At 44.9% G+C, this 20,797-nt stretch overlaps 1 long non-coding RNA gene across 6 annotated transcripts; it reads left to right on the top strand.

Moving 5' to 3' along the window:
* The first annotated feature begins 4,162 nt into the window (after positions 1-4,162).
* Positions 4,163-16,149, top strand: LOC140845734 (uncharacterized). Of its 6 annotated transcripts, none has more exons than XR_012124582.1 (6): positions 4,163-4,640; positions 10,347-10,379; positions 11,431-11,562; positions 11,856-11,999; positions 12,273-12,414; positions 15,611-16,149. It is a non-coding gene; the product is annotated as an uncharacterized lncRNA (long non-coding RNA). The 6 variants fall into 6 exon arrangements; XR_012124580.1 differs by having other exon boundaries at positions 4,164-4,640; positions 10,347-10,373; XR_012124579.1 differs by lacking the exon at positions 4,163-4,640 and adding an exon at positions 10,071-10,115 and having other exon boundaries at positions 10,347-10,373.
* The last annotated feature ends 4,648 nt before the right edge of the window (positions 16,150-20,797 follow it).

Raw genomic sequence — 20,797 nt, 5'->3', positions numbered from 1 at the left:
ATGAGTGGTTTAAGACGCTAAACTAATCTGGGTTATACACTGACTACTGACTCCATCTTTGGAAAGTTCACACTCATCAACCGATTACAACAATTGCCCAGATAAAAACATTTTGCCCAGTCCCAAGGTTCTGATTCAGTTCAGACAGAGGCGAACGAGGCGGCTTCTCTCCATGGCCACTCCAGCTGCACTGTGTCTCGGATCCAGCCATGTCCACGTCTCACCATGTCCACACACCTAATCACAAGGATCTCTGTGTGGAACCGTCTGAATCCACATTCAGCTGCAGGTGAGTCTGTCCTGATGTCTCTGACCCGACCCACTGTCACGTGGATACCGTGACCTTCTGCACTTGCTTTTCTGCAGCTCCCCCTCCAACAGGGAGAGACCTGGTCCCCACCCTTTGTCACTGATTCAGTCCGCCGCTTCGCTCCAGGTCGCAGATGTAGTGGTTTTGTCAGCAGACCTCAGCCAGGTTCTTGGGATCCTATGTCACGACACAAGGTTCCCAGCAGAGTACCACGTGGGCAGAGTGCTTCACTGGAAGGAAAGGCTTGTGTGCGAGAGAGTCAGCCAGAGGGAGCGCTGGCTCTTCAAGGGACTATGGTGTCAGATGTACATGGATTCTGGGAGAGACTTAGGGGCTTGGGAGTAATGGTATTGATAAATCATCCTGTGATGTCATCTCCAGATTTCGGGTCCTAGTGGCACCACCTCATGGTCGGCAGGTGTTGGTTCAGGACGTGGTCAGGGACCCTCTTCTTTGATGTTTATATAAGATAAGGGGACACAAAGGAATTTTGTAATTTCTTGTTCCTCTCTTCCCCAAGGTAATAATTCTTTGCACCAAAACAAGGACCGGAATGGGTCATCTATTCTGGGAATATTTGTTCTCGCTCAAGATGTGGTCAATTGACTGTTGACCAGGTGATTGGTTAACTGGCTGGCCACAAATTCTTTGTTTTTTAAAGACATTCTGAGAACTTGGCCCCTTTAACTTTTAAGACTCAGGATGGGGGTTTAGCTTAAAATAAAGTTCCTCTTGCTCTTCCTTATACTGTTTCAGTTTCAGGATTGTTATCTATGACCCCCCCACCCCGCCCCCAAGGGAAATAGCTTTATAAAGTGGAGCACATTGTTGATGTACAGTAAGTTCTGCCTTTAGCGTACAGCTTCCATTCATTTCCAAGGCTACTTAGGTCAGCACCTTGCACTCCACCACAGTGAGCTTTTTCTCATACATTTCTAATACAGTTAGATTCTTTGTCATGTTTTGCATTCCATCCTGTGACACTCCCACATCCTAAATCACTTAATTTGAATAGACTATGATTTAATCGTCGTGAAAATCTGTGGGTTTAGACACTTGTGTAGTGGCAGGTATCCAGCACTAAAGTACTTCTTCAAGCCCCCCACCATGATTCATTTACTATCTCTGTCATTCTGCATTTCCCACAATGTCATATAAGTAGGACTCTTCAGTATGTAGTCTCCTCAGATTAGATTCTTTCACTTAGCAATACAGGCAGGATTTATCCATTCATCTCCGCATGGGTTGATGACTCCTTCCATTCTGTTATTGAATAGTATTCAAATGCATGTGTAGGGGAGTGAAAACAATTTTTCCTTTGTGATTCTAGGTTCTTGGCTGAGACACCCCCCTCCCCACACCCCATAATAAAAGAGATTAACAAGAGAAAACCAGACAGAAACATAATGTGTACAGTTCCCATGAGATGCCCAGGAAACTGGGTGACTTCCTGACATTGCCCAAGCCAGCACCTTGCATGCCATCATCAGCTAAAAACCAGAAAGATTACAGGGGAGTAGGGAAGCCAGTTAAGGGAGGTTATCAGGCAAAGTGCAGTAAACAAGCACATGGTGGTCGTGCAGGTTGAAGTCCAGGTCAAACTCCACTGATGAGAGTTTTCAGAGACTCAGTCACCCTTCCACTCCTAGTACAGACAGGGAGGTACCCTTACAAACTTGGACACCCCTTATAAATGGGATATTCCTCCACAAAAGGGCAACTTCAACTTAGTTTTCAGAGATTCTCCTGTGTCTGTTTATTAAAATTAATCAGCCTGATAATCCTTATGCCAAAGAGGCATAATTTGGGGCATATTCTGCTCTCCTTCACCTGGATGTACCCCAATTTGCTTATCTATTCATCCTGATTTCTTTAAATTTTTAGCCATTGTGAATAGAGCTGCTGTGCATAATTGTATCCTGAATTTTGTTTAGATACAGTTTTTCAAAGCAGTTGGCTAAATGCTGGACGTGCGATTGATTGCTGAGTCCTAAGGTGAGACTCGCTATGAAAGACCCAGCCAGGCTGTTTCCCAAAGTGGCTGTACGTGCATTCTACCAGCAATGAAGGAAGGTTCTTGTTCTTCAGCCCCCAGCAATCGTTGTTATCATGTTTTTGGATTTTAGCAGTTCTAATACTTGCAGTGTTATGTGATTGTTATAATTTGTAATTTCCATAGTGATATGTGATGTTGAGCATATGTTTATATGTTTATTCACTATCAGCATATCTTGCAGGAGGTGTCTGTTTAGATCTTTAGCCATTTTAATTGTTTGTATTAAAGGTCTCTGTATATTTTCAGTACAAATCCTTTATTAGATACATGTTTTCCAAATATTTTCTCCCAGTTTGTATTTGGTTCTCTGAACAAGGTAGTTGTTCATGGAGTAGAAAAATTCAATTTTATAAAGTCCACACTAATATTTTTCTCTTGTGGCTAGGCCTCTGGTGTTCATGTTAAAACTCATCACCAAACCCAAGGTGGTTTATAGATTTTCCTATTTTCCTGTAGAATTTTTATAGCTTTTCATTTAAAATTTGTCCGTTGTGAAAACTGAGAATGGGAAGCCTCACTGACAAGCAGAGGGGAGGTTTGCAGGAAGAGCTAGCTCTCCGCCCACCCCTTCTGGTCAATGCAGACTTCACCGGAAGGAAGAGAGGGACACCTTACAACGCATAGTATTTTGGCTACTTTATTACCAAGTAGGAAGAGGGAAGATTTTCTGCCTCCCCCACAACAGCTCAGCCCTTGGGAGATTGTTACTACTCAGCCAATGAGCAGCCATGACAGTTTCCTCCAAGGGTTTTTTGATTTAGAACATTTCCCCTTCCTCTGTAAGAGAGCCTCCTCTGCTCTGTTCTCTGAACATGCCTGTGGTTTTGCCATGGCTTGCATGTTCTGGGTTGTACTTCTCAGCTTCTGAAAAAAACGATTTTACTGCTAAAATAACAGACAGCTTTATTTTTAAGGTTAACCTTACTTGGTGTCAGGAGTGGGGTCCAGAGAAGAACCCACAACCCCAAGCCAGTAGCTCTGAGGCCGGTTCCCTTTTGTTTTATGGATTTTTGTATGTCTGGAGTAAAAATCCTATATCAAATATGTATTTTGCTAATGTTTTCTCCCCGTTTTTCTTGTGTTTGGGTTCTCTGAACAAGGTCTTTCAGAGTAGAAATTTTAATTCTATAAAGCCCACATTATTAATTATTTTTCTTTTGTGGATAGGCTTTTGGCTATGCTGCAAGTTTACTGAATTCATTCTTAGATCTAACAGGTGTTTGGTGGAGTGGTATGGAAATTGGAATTAAAAAATCCCAGTTTCTACTCCAGGTCGTCCCAACACCTAAGGCACAGTGGCTACAGAGGAATCCTCTCAGGTGCCTCCTAGTCACACCTGAACTCCTGCAAGGTGAGTAGTGCCCCACTTCAGGTGAACTGGACCAGGGTGGGCTTGGCCTCTGTGACCCGGTGTGATGGCTTCTCTGCTTTTCCGGTGCAGAACTGACATGGTTGTTTTGCAAAGTAATTTCCTTTCCAGTAATTTCAAGCATACAGAAAACTTGCAGTGTCAGTACAAATACTCTTTACACTAAATTCCCCAGCGTCCCACTTTATCATACCCAACACTTCACACAAAATGCTCTTGGCCTCTACCCCAAATAGGGACACGCAGCCCCTGGCAGGGGGCATCTGAGCGCCTGATGCACAGGGGTCCCCAGGTCCCGGTGGGTGCTGGAGGGGAGGGGTGGCCAGGGTAACAGGAGGGGAAAGACACACCTGGAGGCCTGCGCCGCGGCACCGCATGCTCATTGGCCGCGAGGGCCGTCAGTCGGGGGCGGGCAGCCACTGGGCGCAGAGTGCGTAAGTCCTGCGGCTGCGTAGTAGCTGCAGGCGCTGCCGCCGCCTTACTCGTCAGTAGCTTCTTGAGGGCCGCCAGGAGAACTGTCGTCCGCAGCGCTCTCCGTGCTTCGGGCCGGCGTCCCGTCCGCGCAGCGGGCAGCGGAGACCAGATGTGGATGGACCCGCGAAGTTCTGGGTCCGCGCTCTGCTTGGCTGCACCTTCCTCCCGGCGCGCCTGCGGGGGCGGCACCGACCTCGCCCCCAGCCTCGGATCGCCTCCCCGCGCCGGCTGGGCTCCCGGCTCCGCACTCGCTCCTTCTCGGCGCTCCCGCGGAGGGCGGCGATCGGCCCGGACTGGGAGCCGCTGGCCCACTAGGACTTCAGAGACCTCGGCCGTGAAGCGGCTCCCGCTCCCACGGATCTGCGGTGGAGGGACCGGAGCGGGCCCCGCTTCAGGGGTGAAGACGACAGCGACGGCTCTGCGGGCGGAAGGTACGTGGCCGCGGGGCACGGCCGGACCCGGACAGGGCGCGGGGACCCCTGCCTCCGCCTGAGGGGGCGGCCGTGCAAGTGGCTCGGCGGGCAGCGCGGGGCGCGGCCGGGGGCCAGGAGTCGGCGCGCTCCGCCGGAGGGGCCGCCCGGGAAGGGAGGGTGAGGAGCGGGTGCGCCCGGGGCGGACGTGCGAGCGGCCGGCGAAGTTCGCCGTGGAGCGGGGAGGGGGGCCCGCCGGAGCCGCTGCTCCCCCGTCCGTGCCCGGGTGGTGAGGGCGGCTGCTCTGCGCCTCGCGGCGCGCGTCCGCCCGGCCCGGGGCCGCCCCGCCGACCTGCTCCTGCCGCTCTGGTCGGGGCCGCAGGCGGAGGGGACGGGACGGGCCGCGCAGACGGGGAGGCCGGTGGGCGTTTTGCCGTGTGTGGATTTTCTCGGCGGGGGCCTCGAGGGCGAGGGCCGGGCGGGCTGAGGTTCAAGTGTGACCCGCGGCGGGGCGGCCGGGGAGAGGCTGCCCGGAGGCAGCGCCTTTAGAATTAAAATTTTTTTCATGACGTACCTCCCGTATTTTTGATTTGTGAATGAAGTTTCTTTACTTTGATTTGGGGACTGGCAGTGCAATTTTTTGTATTTAGCAATTCATCTTTGTGTCTTTTCGGTTTGTAATCTGCAGCTGAGTAATTTATGATTAGCCACAGAGATTCTGAGACGGGGACCGAGGCTAGTCAGAGTAGGGTGGGGGCCTCCGGAAAAAGAACCCCGCCAGAACTCCGTATTAAACAATTAAGCCAAGTCAGAGTCACATTAATTCTCTAAAGTAGAATATCAAAGTGGGAGTCTAAGCATTCTTCAGTGAAGATTAGTTAAAACTAAAAAGCCAGGAGTAACCTGACCTGGAGTGTTTGAACGGACGTCCCCCAGATAAGAAAATACCTCAGCACAGCCCATTGTGTTTATTGTGTCAATTAAATGAGGCTATTGTGAAATTTACTTTAGTGTGTCGTGCTAAAAGGCCCCGTTTATGTTTAACTTTGCCCAGATGCTGCTTTTCCTCCTCCAGCCCCTAATCAAGTCATGTACAACCTGGGCAATTAGTATGGCAAGTGAGCCCAGCCACGAACAATATAGTAAAAGGCAGGAAGGATCCCATCTTAAAGACAAGATTGCATTTTAACACCCAGGTCGTTAGGAAGTAAGATTCTTAACTTACTCTTTAGCAAACAGACAAGACCTCAGCCCACCTTTGGAGAACTGTCCGGAGGTGTGGAGGAGGAGGGGGAGAGGGGTGGGTTGGGGGTGGGGGCTGAGCAGCGTTCAGAGGGTGTCGCGAGATCAGGAAGGCTGGGTGCTCTGTTTACAGGTGCCTGCTGCAAGGGCAGCCGCGCGTGTGTGCCAGTCCCTCAGTCCCAGGACTGAGTCACCTCCTGTGTGCAAAACCATTGTTCATACTAGAGTCTTTATTGTGTAAAAGAATCCCCTACAGGATCCCTGAGAATGGCGAGCTCCTCCCATCCCATTCCCCTCAGTAAGGGTGAAAATAAGGTTGACAGGTCACACTCCCAAACACCCCGACTTAGAGCACCCACTGTGTGCCTGTGAGAAGCCCCAGGAGGGCGAAGTGTGCAGCTCTGTAAGGCATTGGGAGCATGGGGGCAGTGTACGCGTGCGTGTCGGCCCTCAGGTGTCTGAGCCCTGCTGGGTTCCTGACAGGCTGTGTGGCCTTCGCTCAGTCCCTTTTCTTCTTTGAGCTAGTGACTAAGTTGGACTGGATGGTCTCTGCAGCCCCTGCCTGCCCCGACTCTTTCAGAAGTGTGTTTGACAGAAGTTTCACAGAAGTGGTGAGGGCTTGCAGAGATTGGAATTGACATGCAGAAAGAGTTCAGCCTTCCTCGGGGACCGTGGTCTAGAAAAGGCCTGGACATCTCAAAGGGCATGTGTCTGTAAAGAAATGGGAGGCAGAATCTAAGGCTGGGGATCAGCGCCCACCTCTGAGAGCCAGACAGCAGGTGTGAATGTACTTGTGAGTGGTTGAGTGCTGTGCCAACATTACTGAAACATTGTTGCTGTTGTGAAAGTCCCTCAGCCTCCCTACAATTTACACCTTTCTTCCTTCTGCCTCTTGGCTGTGCTGAGGCCCCCAGGAAGGAAACACGCACTGACTGGGGATGTGGAAGCTACAGGAGGGCTGATGGCAGGGATGAGCACATGAGCAGGTTTTGGCATAAGCGCCCCTGCACTCCTAGTAAAGGCAAAGCCAGGCGGAAGGAGTTCTGTAGGGAACCCCTGGCTTCCAGTCCAATATGAAGGAGACAACGTCTCCACCCACCCGATCCCAACAAAATACTGCAGACACCTCCTCCTCTCAGGGCCTGGAAGGGCAGGCAGGAAATGGACAGGGCTTGTGCTTGGCTCTTCGGGCACTAAGACTGTGATCTGTAGAGCAGTTCGTACCTGTTAACTGACTCCTGGTCAAGTTTGCAAAGTGCATACACACTCACTAGGGAAGAAAAACAGGAAGAGAAAGGAGGCACCTCTAATGCCCCTCAGGCCTGCGTTCCCACCTCTCACATCATACATCTAAGGCAAAGAGCACTTCCCCCAAGTCCATCACCTCCCTGAAAATTGCCAAATATCACCCTGTCTGGTCCCCAGTATAAAAATCCATACCTAACCTTCCCAGACTTGTGGAAACAATGTCCTCCTTAGACAAAACAAGGGTGACAATAACTGAACTTTAAAAGCGTGGTAACTGACACCTCACTTCAGGAGGCTGCCTCCAGAGCATTCTTAGGAATCTGGACTTCCCAGGAATCTGTTGGTACTCAGAATGTTCTAGGGCTCTTACCATCTCCCCTGCTGCTGCAGGCTTTTCTAGCATACTTCCTTCACAGCTCTTGTCATGATGTGCCATAACTCTTAACAGTTAGTTATTGGACTGTGTGTTTGGTGTCCACCTGCCTGCCTGCAAGCTTCTGGAAGGCTGGGAATGGATCTGTGTGGTTGCTCTGCTGGCGCATAGTAGAAGCTCACTTACAGTGGTTGGTTCAGTTAGTTAATTAGTAATATGAAAGACACTTTATGGTGCACCCCAAATTAATTAATTGAAATTTTTTTAACTTACATCAACACAAATTTATTATCTTACAGTTCTGTAGGTTAGAAGTCCAATGCAAGTCTTACTCAGAAAAAAAAGTAAGGTGTCAACAGACTGTCCTGTTTTCTGGAAACTTTAAGAGAAAATCCATTTTCTTATCTTTTCCAGCTTCTAGAGGCTTCCTGCATTCCTCAGCTTATGGCCCTTTCCCAACACCACTAAAGAAGGCTGGACAAGTTCTCAAGTCACAGAGCTCCCTGACCTCCTCCTCTGCCTCCCTTTTACACTTTCTTAAAATTTTGTTGTCATCAATCTACAATTACATGAAAAACATTATGTTTACCAGGCACCCCCCTTCACCAAGGCCCCCCTCCACCCCATTACAGTCACTGTCCATCAGCATAGTAAGATGGTGTAGAATCACTATGTATCTTCTGTTTTGCAGAGCCCTCCCCATGCCACCCCCCCCACTGTTATACATGCTAATCGTAAGGCCCCCTTTCTTCTTCCCCACCCTTATTCCTCCCTTCCCATCCACCCTCCCCTTATTGTTTTATGGTGTAAAAATGCAGTTAGTAAAACTGCTGTTACTACTGACTTCATTTGAAATCTCAGCCAAAATTCTCTCCTCAGGATTAATATTTAAAATGGGAATTACTGAAATGATTTAGTATAGATATTTTTTTGACATGTAGACACTGAGTATGTGCATTGGTTTTTTCCATAACCCTGTCATAACCTCACCTTGACTATGCTTTCATCCTGAATATTGTGATCAGTATCAAGTATAAAAGTGTCTTTGCAATAGCAGTGAAGTACATGTAGTGGCTAAGACCCCAGGTTTTAGAGAGAGAGAGAGTCCTGTGTTCAAATCACACCTTTCTGCTCCTTATTGCCAGTGCACCTCAGGAAATGATTTAACCTCAGTGGGCCTGTGGTTCCCTCAATGGTAATATAGGGACAGTAAAACCCACCTTACTAGGTCAAATGATTATGAAGATTAAAGTAAACAATACATTCAAAATGCCTCGGACAGAGCACGGTGCTTGGACTGTGGTGTGTAACTGTCATCCTTGATGGGAGCAGCAGCAGTGCTTGTGTCCATGGCACCCATTGTGTGAGGTCATCGTATGCCATGATTCCGAGCCTGGCTCCACAGCATAAAGGGCGGTCAGGACTGCTGGCTCTGGCTGCAGAAGTGTACAGAGTGGTTCAGGCTGAATCCTGCTCTAAGGTTCTTTTAAGGAAGAAGGGACACTAAAAAAATTTTCTTAACCTTCACACCAAAGGAATTCTCTCTCAAAAAAGAAGTATAAGATAATTTAAAAATTGTTTTAGAAAGATTATTTTGAAAGAATGCTTTTCCTATGTCTGGACATACTTCTTGGGACTCTAAATAAGGTCACATAACAGTGTATTTGTTTAGATTTCCTTATGGAGGACAACCAGCTCTTGATTATTACCTATGCACTAAGCAGGCTTATGCCTGTAGTACACTAGCGTTATGCTGGTGTATGTGTTTCCACGAGGAGACTTATAGTGGGAAATCTGAAATATCACAAAAGTAGGCAAAATAATGTACATCATGTACCTATCATCAGCTTTAGAAATTATCATATGAACAATATTGTTTTACATATATTCCCATCTACTACTCCTTTCATAATTTGTTGAAGCAAATTTTAGACATGGTACTTCATCTGTAAATATATCTAAAAGACAAGAATTCTTGTTTTCTATAAAAGAATCACAATGTCATTATCATACTTTAAAATGGTAATTTATTGATATCATCAAATTATCAGACATTGTTGAAAATTTTCATTGTTTAAATTCTTAACTCTCAGAATTTCCTGAACAGTTTGTCTATTTGAATCAAAATCTAGGTAAGATTCAAACATTGGGCATGTTTGATACATCCTTTAAGGCCCCTTTAGTCTTCTCACAGTGTTTTCACTTCTTGAAATATATTTGTTGAATAAACTGGGTAATTTGTAGAATTCCCTACCCAGTTTATTCAACATTTGTATCTGACATGCTCTCTGACAATCTAGGTCAGTCGGTTCAGTAAATGTGCTATTGAAATGTGGCATGAGGTCCTTGAATTTTAAGTTTAAATGGCTGCTGAATAAAGATCCTTGATATTGTCATACAGTTTTTATGTGTTAGGTAGAACTGCATGAAATTGCCTATTTTGTAAGTAAAAAATGATGACATATTTGCAATTTTATATAGTTCGACCTAATGGACAACTATAGAACCTCAGAAAAGGAACTTGCAATACTTGTAACATGTTCTAAATCTTCCCTGAAATTATATATTAAAAGCTTTTTATTTTTTATGAGAAAGAAATCAGAAGACAACAAGCTGTTCTTCTGAAGCATCAGGTCTGTTAAACAATTGTTGAAATGTACATTTTATGATTTTTCTTTAATCTTAATTTGGGGAGAATCTTGAAAATATATTCTTAAAAATTTCCAGTATGATTCCCCCTTAAGTTTTCCCTTCATCTTGCAGTTATTGCCTTGCTTTGGTATTGGTGTCTTTTGGGGGTTAAAAATTGGTTTCATGACTATGTGATTTCTGTTTCATAATGTTGTGCCAACTCTTTCTACCAGGAGGTGGAGAGGCATAGACTAGATATGGTATGGGTATGTTTATTTTTGTACATCTAACACCGCATTGTGATTTGGTTGTGATGTGGTTGTCATAGCAATGCATAAAGTATAGCACTGCTGCTGTCATATTACATACTGCTGCATGGCTTTACAGCACAGTGCATTGCATACATCTGCTTGTCTGTCTATAAGTATGATCTGTCCCCAAGGTTTTCAGTTGAATTGTGTAAGTCTTATTGAAGGCCGCTCTCCGAAAATTTGTGTTACTGATGTCAAAATGAAAGTTGGGTAACTGTACAATCAGGTACAATTATGACCCATATTCTCTCCTCTTTCCTGATGCCAAACTGCCATTGAATAAAATAGGAATTTTCAGTTAGGTTGATGAGAGAATATGAAATAGATTCGTGTTTTATAGCTAAATTTTAGAAGTGATATTAGAAATACCCCTTTGTGGGTACTAAAAAGAATTGATTAGATGTTACAACTTTGATTTTTGAATTTTGAAATGAAATGAGATGATCAAACTAAGCTACTGGTAGTGCTTATCTTATTTTCATACTGTGCCTTTTAGATGCCCTTATGGCCAATGGTGCAGCTTTTATGGCTTTAAGTAGTGCATCAAGTGGCAGACATCAGTAAATAGGAGTATCCCGTTTCATTGGTATTGGTATATGAACCACATCTAAGCAAAGAGCAGAGAAAAGGAACAACGGAGGAAAACCATTTGGGTCACTTGTCAAAACAACCCAGTTGTACCTCTGTTAAGGAACCGAAACAAGAGGAGGCTGAGTATGTGACTTTTGCTGGCATTATTTCTGTTCCCCTGTCTTATATGTTCATAACATCCCATTGTATTTGTTTAGAACGGTTCCACCATACTACAGGTGACTTTCTGACCGTTTGTGTAAATAGGAATTTTTCTATGTAATGTCAACTCTGTACTATAAGTACATGTATTCTTTCATCTTTTTTATGAATTGATTTGCATTGTATTTACTTGAAAGAGAATGAAAGCTAAACTTTTACTAAATGTGGATAACTCTGAAGCATGGATGTTGATTTGAAACATTATTTTTTCTAGGATAATCCTTGCCGACATGGTAACTCGCCTCAGTGAAGAGTTGAGAAAAGGGAAAATGGAGAAAAACACTTGTGACTTGTCCAAACTACCAACTTTTGGTTCCGTTAAGACACCAAAATGAGAGGAGGCTGAGTACGTGACTTTTTGCCGGTATTATTTCTGTTCCCCTGTCCTATATGTTCACAACATCCCCTTGTATTTGTTTAGAAAGGTTCCACTGTACTACAGGTGACTTTTTGACCGTTTGTGTAAATAGGAATTTTCTTATGTAATGTCAACTCTGTACTATAAGTAAATGTATTCTTTCATCTTTTCCATGAATTACTTTGCATTGTCTTTACTTGAAAGAGAATGAAAGCTAAACTTTTTCAAAGGATGGATAACTCTGAAGCATGGATGTTGATTTGAAACATTATTTTCTCTAGTACCAACCTTAATGAAATGGAAACTCATCTAAGCAAAGACCAGACAAAAAGAAAAATAGAGGAAAACACTTCTGGTAACTCATCAGAACCAAGCTTTACTTGTGCTAAGAAAGCGAAATGAGATGACCTTAAGGACCTGTGCAGGTATTATTTCTGTTCCCCTGTCCTGTATGTTCATAACATCCCACTGTATTTGTTTAGAAACCTTTCACCATATTACAGGTGACTTTTTGACAGTTTGTGTAAATAAGAATTCTCCTATGTAATGTAAACTCTGTACTCTAAGTAAATGCATTCTTTTGTCTTTTTATGAATTAAATTTGCATTGTTTACTTGAAAGAGAATAAAAGCTAAACTTTTACTAAAGATAGATAACTCTAAAACATCGATACTGATTTCAAACATTATTTTCTCTAGTATGATCCTTACCAAAATAGAAAATCATGAGGATGCATGGCCTTTTCATCTTCCTGTAAATTTGAACTTTGTTCCTGGTTATACCAGTTATTAAGAAGCCTATGGATTTTTCCACAATTAGAGAGAAATTAATTAGTGGACAGTAAGTACATCATTTCTGTTCAGTGTTTATTGAATGTTTGTTATGTGCTCAGTACTCTTATAGTGAGCCAAGAATACATCAATTACAAGCCCTGCCTTTAGAGACAGGATATATATGTGTGGTTAAGGTAGTATGATACGGAAGATGAGTCAATTAAAATTATATCAGTAATTAGAAATAGTGTAATGAAGCTGTTTTGACATTGGAAGGCCACCAAACCTAGGCTGGGAGTTAAGGAAAAGTATCAGGGAAGCCTCCCAAAGTGACTAAGTGACATGTAAGCTGGAGCTTATATTGTGCATCGTTGGGATATCAATACCATTTCATGTGCATTTCACCAAAATTGATTTCATAATATTTTCAGATTATTATAAGATAGATGGTTGGAAATTTTAAATAATGAAAGCTTTACAATGAATCATAGATTACAAAAAAGGCATTTGTTAAAAGTAGAAGAAAACTATTATTTGCCCCTGTCCTTACCATATCGTCTTTGTGATCCTATCCGAAGGGTAAAATGGCTTCCTGGTTGCAGTTAAATGATTTTTGTTAAAACCACTTCAGACTCCTGCCAGGGAGTGACCACTGTCAGTGGGCTTTAGTTGGTTCTGGATACTGGACTCATGTGGAACCACAGGAAGGAATGAGGCTGTTTGCTTACAGAACAAACCCACATGAAGCATGTCACGTGAGAATGGCCAGGAGCCGTGGAGCTTCACGGGCCTCTACTCCACTCTCCCTCTCCCTTTATTCCTATATACTGCTTTTGGTTAATGTAGCTTGTGCCCATAACTGCAGGCAAATTCATCAGTAATTCTTGAGAAAAAAGGAAATTTACATGAAAAATAACCATAAAATGTATTTTGATTACATTCTTACTGTGTTTTTTAAAAGCATTATTTAACAGTGTATTATTTGATCCCTCCTGGGTATTCCTTGGGAGAAAATGACTGTGTTCTATAATTTATATTCAATTTAGAAGTGTTGAGTAGAATTTAATTCATTGATGACCAATATTCTTCTCATATGTATCAAAGGATTTAATAAATTGACCAAATGACTAAGTTATTTGTAGGCTGAAATGCCAGTCTTTCAAAAGATTCTATTTACTTTTTAAAAAATTAAATTTCAGAAAACATCTAAGACTGTTAAAATATTGGTTCTAATGTGAACCAAACAGCGGAAGCTGGTGTCTGGATAGGAACTAGTTCTTTTGCTCAGATGCTTAGGTGGGCAGCACATGGCCAGGACAGACTTACACAGGAAGACTTTACCAGTGTTTAAATCCACTCTTGACTTTATCTTCTGTGATTCTCCAGTCCCTGGTGTAGGATGAACTTCAGTCTCAAAATCCCCAAAACACACAGGTTCAAACATTAAAACAGAGCTTAGACATTATCAAAAATTGGAGCTCCCTTTTGAGAACGAGCCCTGGTGAATGGAGGAGGAACATAGCAGAGGGAGGCAGGCGGAGGGGAGCAGTTCTGTATGATCCCGTTCATGACGCCAGCTGTGTCGGAGGCAAAATTCAGTGGATTCAAGCTCCTCTAACTTCAGGTTGTTCGATCAAGCCCAAACTAATGAGCTGGAAACAAAACTCACTACAGTATCTCAAATATTTAAATCAGAAATTTATAGAACAGAGGGGAGGAGGTGCCTAGTTTAATGAGTCTGGGTTCCATCAGCTACCCTGTCCTGTGAAGGGACGGCAGAGGCGTGAGCACCGCACTCACCGCACCTAGAATCTCACCGAGAATCCTTTCCTGGATTCCAGTCTCCCTGACATTAATCATTAACCGTTTCTTGTAGTAAGGAAGACTCTAAAGAGCGAAATATTTCTCAAAGCAACATTAAAATATTTTATAAAAACTATTCTCATATGTTGTGATTCTATTTTTATGAAATACCCAGAATAAGTTAATCCATAGAGACAGAAAAACAGATTACTTGTTTGCAGGGACTGGGATAGGGAGGAATGGAGAGTAACTGTTTAATGGGTTGGGCATGAGGTTTCACTTTAGGGTAATGGCAATGTTTTGAAACTAAATAGAGGTGGTGGTAGTAGAATGTGTGGAATATACTAAGTGCCACTGAATTATCTACCTTAAAATGGCCACTTTTATGTTCTGTGAATGTCACCTGAATAAAAATAATTCCCAGAAGAATAGGAAAATGGGTGAGGTTACTTAAGTACTGACTTAATTCTCTTATTATTGCATATATCATAATGAGAGAGTGAAAAAGACTATACAAGGTATTTGATGAAAGAAATAGTTCCACTTTTACCAGGTCTCAGAGCTCCAGTGTGTATTTCATGGGTATTTCTAAAAGGTAAATTAGTGTTCAGCTTATCATACATCATAGATTAGAATTAATTTAAATTTGGATATCCAAAAGCCCTCCTTCAAAATGTATTGAGTTGGCTTGAAACAAGGCAGTCCTTTTTTACCAAAAAGCTTAGGCAGGTGTATTCACCATTCTGTCTTCTCTGTGCTCTTACAGAGAAAGAGAATCAGGTTTATCGCCCCAAAAAAGCACAGACGCCACAGTGCTTCCAATGGAAGGGCAGATCCTCGTAGTGTTTCTCTGTGAAGGGATGACACGTGCTGTTTTTGTTGTTGGGATCATCATAATCCATTGCTTGAGAAAAGAGCACGGTTGAAAAGAGAAGAGAAAGAGGAAATGGGGAAGATTTAACACAGAGTGGCCTGTCCTGGGATGTACGTGAAGGCTCCAGGGCAGCTGTAATGTGTATCGTGCATAGGCGGCATTGACATTTCTAATGAATCTAAGTTGTTTTGAATGTGAGTCATAGGGTACTACAAGTGCTACAATTGGTCAGAAAAGTTAAACTAGTCAAGTGGGATGAGTCCTGGGATGGAATTGTGCTTCAAGTCAAACCGGAAATTGGATGGGGGGAGAAATGCTAGTTAGTTGAAATACATCTTGATCTTCTGAGAAATCTGTTTTTTCCATTTAACCTGTCTATATCCTTTATAGTCCAGAACACATGGAAGTTTTAAAATGTTCCATTTGTAAGAGGATATAAGGTGTTTTATTTCTGCTTAAATGCAATTATCTTTTTTTCTCTTACCTTTTCAGTTTTACTTTTTATTTTACCTTTTATCATCATTTCATTTGTTTACAAAAAAAGCCACCCTACGAAAGAACCTCTAAATCATGTGTTTTCTTTCAGGTATCCAAACCTGGAAGCCTTTGCTGTTGATGTCAGGCTTGTTTTTGACAACTGTGAAGCCTTTAATCAAGATGATTCTGGTACAGGCAGAGCCGGCCACAGTATGAGGAAGTATTGTGGGAAAAAGTGGACAGATACTCTCAAAGTGAGCTGAACCTACAATAATCTCTTTTTTCCTTTTCAATAAGGATGAATAAGATCAGCAATGTCAACTATGTTTTACATAAATGTGCAAGGCACACGCATAATGACTTTTTTTCTTAGTAAAAGTATCACACACAAAAACAGTATCAGAAGAATTTTACCATTTTTAAAGGCTTTACTCCTAAAGCAACCAAGGCCCTTGGTTATTGGTTTGTGTGATTTATCAGCTAATTTAGGTAGAACAGGGAAGCACACCCGAAGAATTTTCAAAGGTAAGGGTGTTACAGAGTAACAGCAATTAAAATATATCAAATTGCACTGAATATTCAACACCAGAGCTCTAATGTGGGAGATGGTTCTCCTTTCCCTCTCAATAAATATCTACTTTTCCTTTTTCTATTTTGTAGTTTATTTTTTAGTGAATGTATTTAATTTTATGAATTATTCATGATTAAACCACATTCAGAATCTTCGTTTTCTGTGAAAAGGAGGAACTACAAAATTGCTTTAAATCTTGAAAATACATGGAATGTTTTAGGAGGAATGTATCTGAGCAGGAAGGACCCCTCGTGGCCAGGCCTTTCTTCAGGTGTCTGGCCCTCCTAGTGCTGAGTGGCCCTGGACCTGCCCTGGTGGTGGCCCCACAGTGGGTAGGCATGGATTCTCGCGGTAGGAGCGCACTGATCCAGGGCACCAGGAGCCAGACTGGCTGTTTCCCGCCCCCTCCCAGTCTGCTCCCTGGGATGTCCGTGGGACAACTAGCCCTGTCACTGTGCCCCCCATGCCTGCTGAGCCCCCAGACCAGACACGTCTTTGGGGTTGCCAGTGGGTTGAGGTCTCCACACCTCTCTGGGGCCTTGTCTCACTGTGGCTGCAGGAGTTATGGGGTCAGCCGAGGTCAACCACTCCTGCCCAACCACCACCTTCTCTGCCCCTTCCACTTAGGCCCATGAGCTCCCACCTTCACCCCACCTAGTCCCCTTTCCCTCCCCTCCCCCTTCCCTCCTTTCACCCTCTGTTTCCCCCATGCCCATGGGGGTCCTGTGCTCATGGGGAGTCCTGCCCATGGGCTTCTGTTCTTATGGGGGACCCTCTGCTCATGGGGCCCTGTGCTCACGGGCCGTGTTTTCATGGGGGGCTCATGTGCCTCAGCAGCTTGTTTGGGGAGTGTGGCTTTGTCTTTTGTTCAGACTTTAATACCCCTGGTTGCCTGACCTGGGGTTGGGGAGGCATGTGTCCCACTCCAGTCCCCATCTGCAGCCCCACATCCCCGCGTTGTCCCCCTGTCCCAGGTCTGAGGCCTTGATTTGGGGAGCAGCTCTGGTGCGGTGAACAGTGGGAAGAACTCTGGGCCCTTGGTACACCTCTGTGCGAGTTGGGGCCATTGCAGGCTCATCAGAGGCTCGTGGGGGCCGGCTGGTGTGCAGAGCCGGGGGTCACCCATGTCAAGCAGCTGGTCCATTTCAGGGTTTTTAGCATCTCTTCCAGGTCGGGCCCCCTCCAACTCAGCCAAGCCCCTCTCCTGCATTTGCCTTGATTTGGGGCTGGATCACACATGGCAGTGGGCTCCTGGCAAAGACACTCTCTGGGTACACCTTCCATGTGTCCTGCTCTCCCCACTCCAGGTGCTGGTGTTCAGCAAAATCCACAGACCTTTCCTCTGAAATCCTTAGAGCTTCTGCCCCAGACAGTAAAGCCACGTTACAGTAAGGTTTGTTTCCACATTTACTAGGAAGAAAAAGTACAGTGTGAATTTGGCCATAAAGAAAGAGTATTTTTAATTGTGGTAAAAAGCATGGAACACAAAATGTACCCTCCCAACAGTATTTAAGCACATTTTAGGACCATTGACTGTATCCCACTGTTGGGGAACAGATCTCCAGAGCATTGTCATCTAGTAGAGCTGAACTCTGTCCCTATGGAACTGCTCCCCACTCCCCTCCCCAGACCCTGGCAACCAGCCCCTGCTTTTGTTTCCATGATTTTGATGACGGCAGGTATCCCCTATGAATGGAATCATACAGGACTTGTCCCTCTGTGTCCAGCTTGTTACACTCAGCATTATGTCCTCATGTTCTGACATGTGACGGGATTTCTTTAAGGCCGAACAGTGTTCCGCTGTGGTTGGGCCGTGTTTCCTTTGCCCATTTGCCAGCGGACACTTGTGTTGCTTCCACCGCTTGGCCACCACTGTGAATAATGCTGCAGTGAACACGGCTGTGCAGATGCGTCTGAGATCCCGCTTCCAGTTCTTTTGGACATGTACCCAGAAGTCTCATTGCTGGGTGATGATGGTAATTGTATGTTCAGTGTTTTGAGGATTTCCCGTACTGTCTTCCACAGCAGCTGCACCATTTTACATTCCTGCCAGCAGTGCACACAGCCTCCAGTTTTTCAACCTACACTTGTCTTTTGGTTTTTGATAGTGGTTATCCTACTGGGTGGAAGACAGCATCTCACGTGGTTTTGGTTTGCTTTTCTGTCATGATGACAGGTGTTAGCACCTTTTTATACGTCTGTTGGCCAACTGTGCTTCTCATTGGAGAAATGTCTCTCTGATCCTTTGTCCACATTACAGGTAGGCTGCCTGGGCTCCCCGCGTCTCCTGTGAGTCTACTTCCCACTGAGCGGCTTGTTTCCAATGTGCAGAGCTTCTCAGTTCACTGTGACCTCCTTTGTCTAGTGTTGCTTGTGCTTAAATGTCCTTTTGATCACCTGAGATAGAGGCAGGTGTGACTGCACCAAGTTCATCACATTCATCCCGAAGGAATCGACACCATTAGTTAGGTAAGAATGCCTTATCAAGCATGAACATACAATGTTTGCTGAGAATTTTTGTTGATGTTTATTTTGACATAATGATAGGCTTTTAGACGGGCAACAATAGGTCACCAACAGATCTTAGGTATCGTCCGTTCACAGTCCCCAAGTCTCAGCATTCTATGTTATCTTTTTGCTGCATCAGAGCACAGAGGAGGGTGTGCTGTTTCTCTGGCTATGTTTTCATGTCTGCAATAACACATTACATAAGCCAGATGGCTTCTAACAGCAGGGATTTATCTTCTTTCAGTTCTAGAGAGCACACGTCCAAACTCGAGGTGTGGGCAGGGCCACGCTCCCTCTGCCGGCTCCAGGGGAGGCTCCTTCTGGCTTCCAGCTCCTGGGGGGCTCCAGGTGGCCCTGTGAATGTGGCCACATCCCTCTTGTCTCTGCCTCTGTGTCCACATGGTTTCTCCTCTCTTGGTCTCTCCTTTTCTGACTCCTTTAAGGGTACCAGTCACTAGATTACTGGCCACCCTCATCCAGGATGACCTCACCTCAGATTTTGCAGTTAATCCCATCTGCAAACACCCTTTTCGCAAATAAGATCCCATTCACATGTTCTGGGTGAATATCTTTTTGGGGTCCAGAAAATCACCCTTTATTTTAGGAGATGACCAGGGCCCTATATTGACTGGCACTGCCAGCAACTGTGTGGGATGGGGGTGGGGGCAGAATGAAGACCCTGGCAGCACCTTTGATGGGAGGGATCAAGGCTGGGCTCAGTCAGAAAGTGACTTTCTACCTTGAGGCTCATGAAAGCACTTAGGCCACCCTTTCAGCAAAAGGGATCTAGCGCTGAGTCCAGAGTAGTTACCTCAGAAAGCATCTTATGGAATCTTGCCATTAATGGCATTATGGCATCAATAATTACAGGTATAGAAGAATCAGTCGCTGGACAAAATGACAGCACTGTCACTTTAGGCTCAGCAAGGCTGAAGCAGGAGTGTTTGAAGCCGGAAAGCTTGGACAATTGATAAAGATGGTTGTCAAGGAAAGGGAGCCCAGGCCTGTTAAGGTTGTCAAGGAAACCTCTCAGAGCAGAAGGCAGGAATTGGGGAGCTGGACTCCCTGTGGTCCTCCTAAAGTTGTCGCTGTTTTTAAGCAACATTATCTGAATGATGATCTGAGAGTCATTTTCAGTGTGGGCTCTGGTTTCAGAACTGCAGGTTCAATCAAGCCTTATTTTCTGTTACAGTTGGAGACAGGTTGCAAAGCACCTTTCTTTTTAGGGCCAAAGGCTGCTACTGCAACAGAGTGTGCCAGCACAGGAGGGGCTGAGAGGTCAAGGACCACTCCCTCCACACGAGCGCCTGGGGCAGGTGGGTCTCAGAGTCCTGCTGCATCCATCTTGTTTTTCCTTCTTCCTCCAGGCTGGAGGGTTCCGGCCAGCAGGGGGTATAGGGCTGCCAGCGTGACCATGTGAGAACTGCATCCTTCATCCTAAGACCTGGGCTGGCAGAGGCCCTCATCAAGCCCACCCACTTCCTTATAGGAAACCTAGAGACATGGTGCCCACCCTGTTGGTGGGGATGGGCTGGGAAGTGCAGTGTAGACACCAGCAGAAAAATGGAAACAGGCTCTGGCCAGCAGCTGCAAGGCTCCCCCACAATGGGATCACCTGGATGCACATGCAGTCTTGGGCCCTGTGAGCTACATACTACTATGGACTCCAATGTTCATTGCTCTGGAAATCCAGTTTTCCAGGACACTGGCAAAACAGGAGTCATGATTTTTTGGGTCCATGCAGATCCAAGCAGACACTGGATGCCAGGTGGCACAGGCTTCAGGAGTTAGCAGGGGATGTTCCATATGCTGAGCAGCAGTTTAATGAGCTCCCCTTTATGTCTCCGTTCTTTCTTACTCCCTGCTGCCTGCAAGGCAGCTGTCATTCCCTGATACTCAGGTTTTAATGAATTCCTTCCTCACCTCGTACTCTGACTTCCTTGCATCTGAATTCCTCCCTAACAGGACTGACAGATAAAGCCTGCATTAACATCCAGGAGTTGGTGTTACAAAGTACCACAAACATAGGAAATCAGTGCCTCACTAAAGCGTGAACTGGAGGCATTGGCAGGATGGGGCTTTCTAAGGGCTTGCAGGGAGAAGTGTGGGTGCCTCTGTGCTCCCTGTGGGATCCCCGGGTGTTCCTGGGCCTATAGAGGGTCATCTCATTGAGTCCCCTCCATTATCCTCCCCGTATATTTGTCTGTGTGTGATGGG

Source organism: Manis javanica, chromosome 2 (assembly GCF_040802235.1).
Source record: "Manis javanica isolate MJ-LG chromosome 2, MJ_LKY, whole genome shotgun sequence".
Classification (NCBI taxonomy): Eukaryota; Metazoa; Chordata; class Mammalia; order Pholidota; family Manidae; genus Manis; species Manis javanica.
The sequence above is the reverse complement of the archived record's forward strand: the minus strand, read 5'-3'. Positions and strand labels throughout refer to the sequence as shown.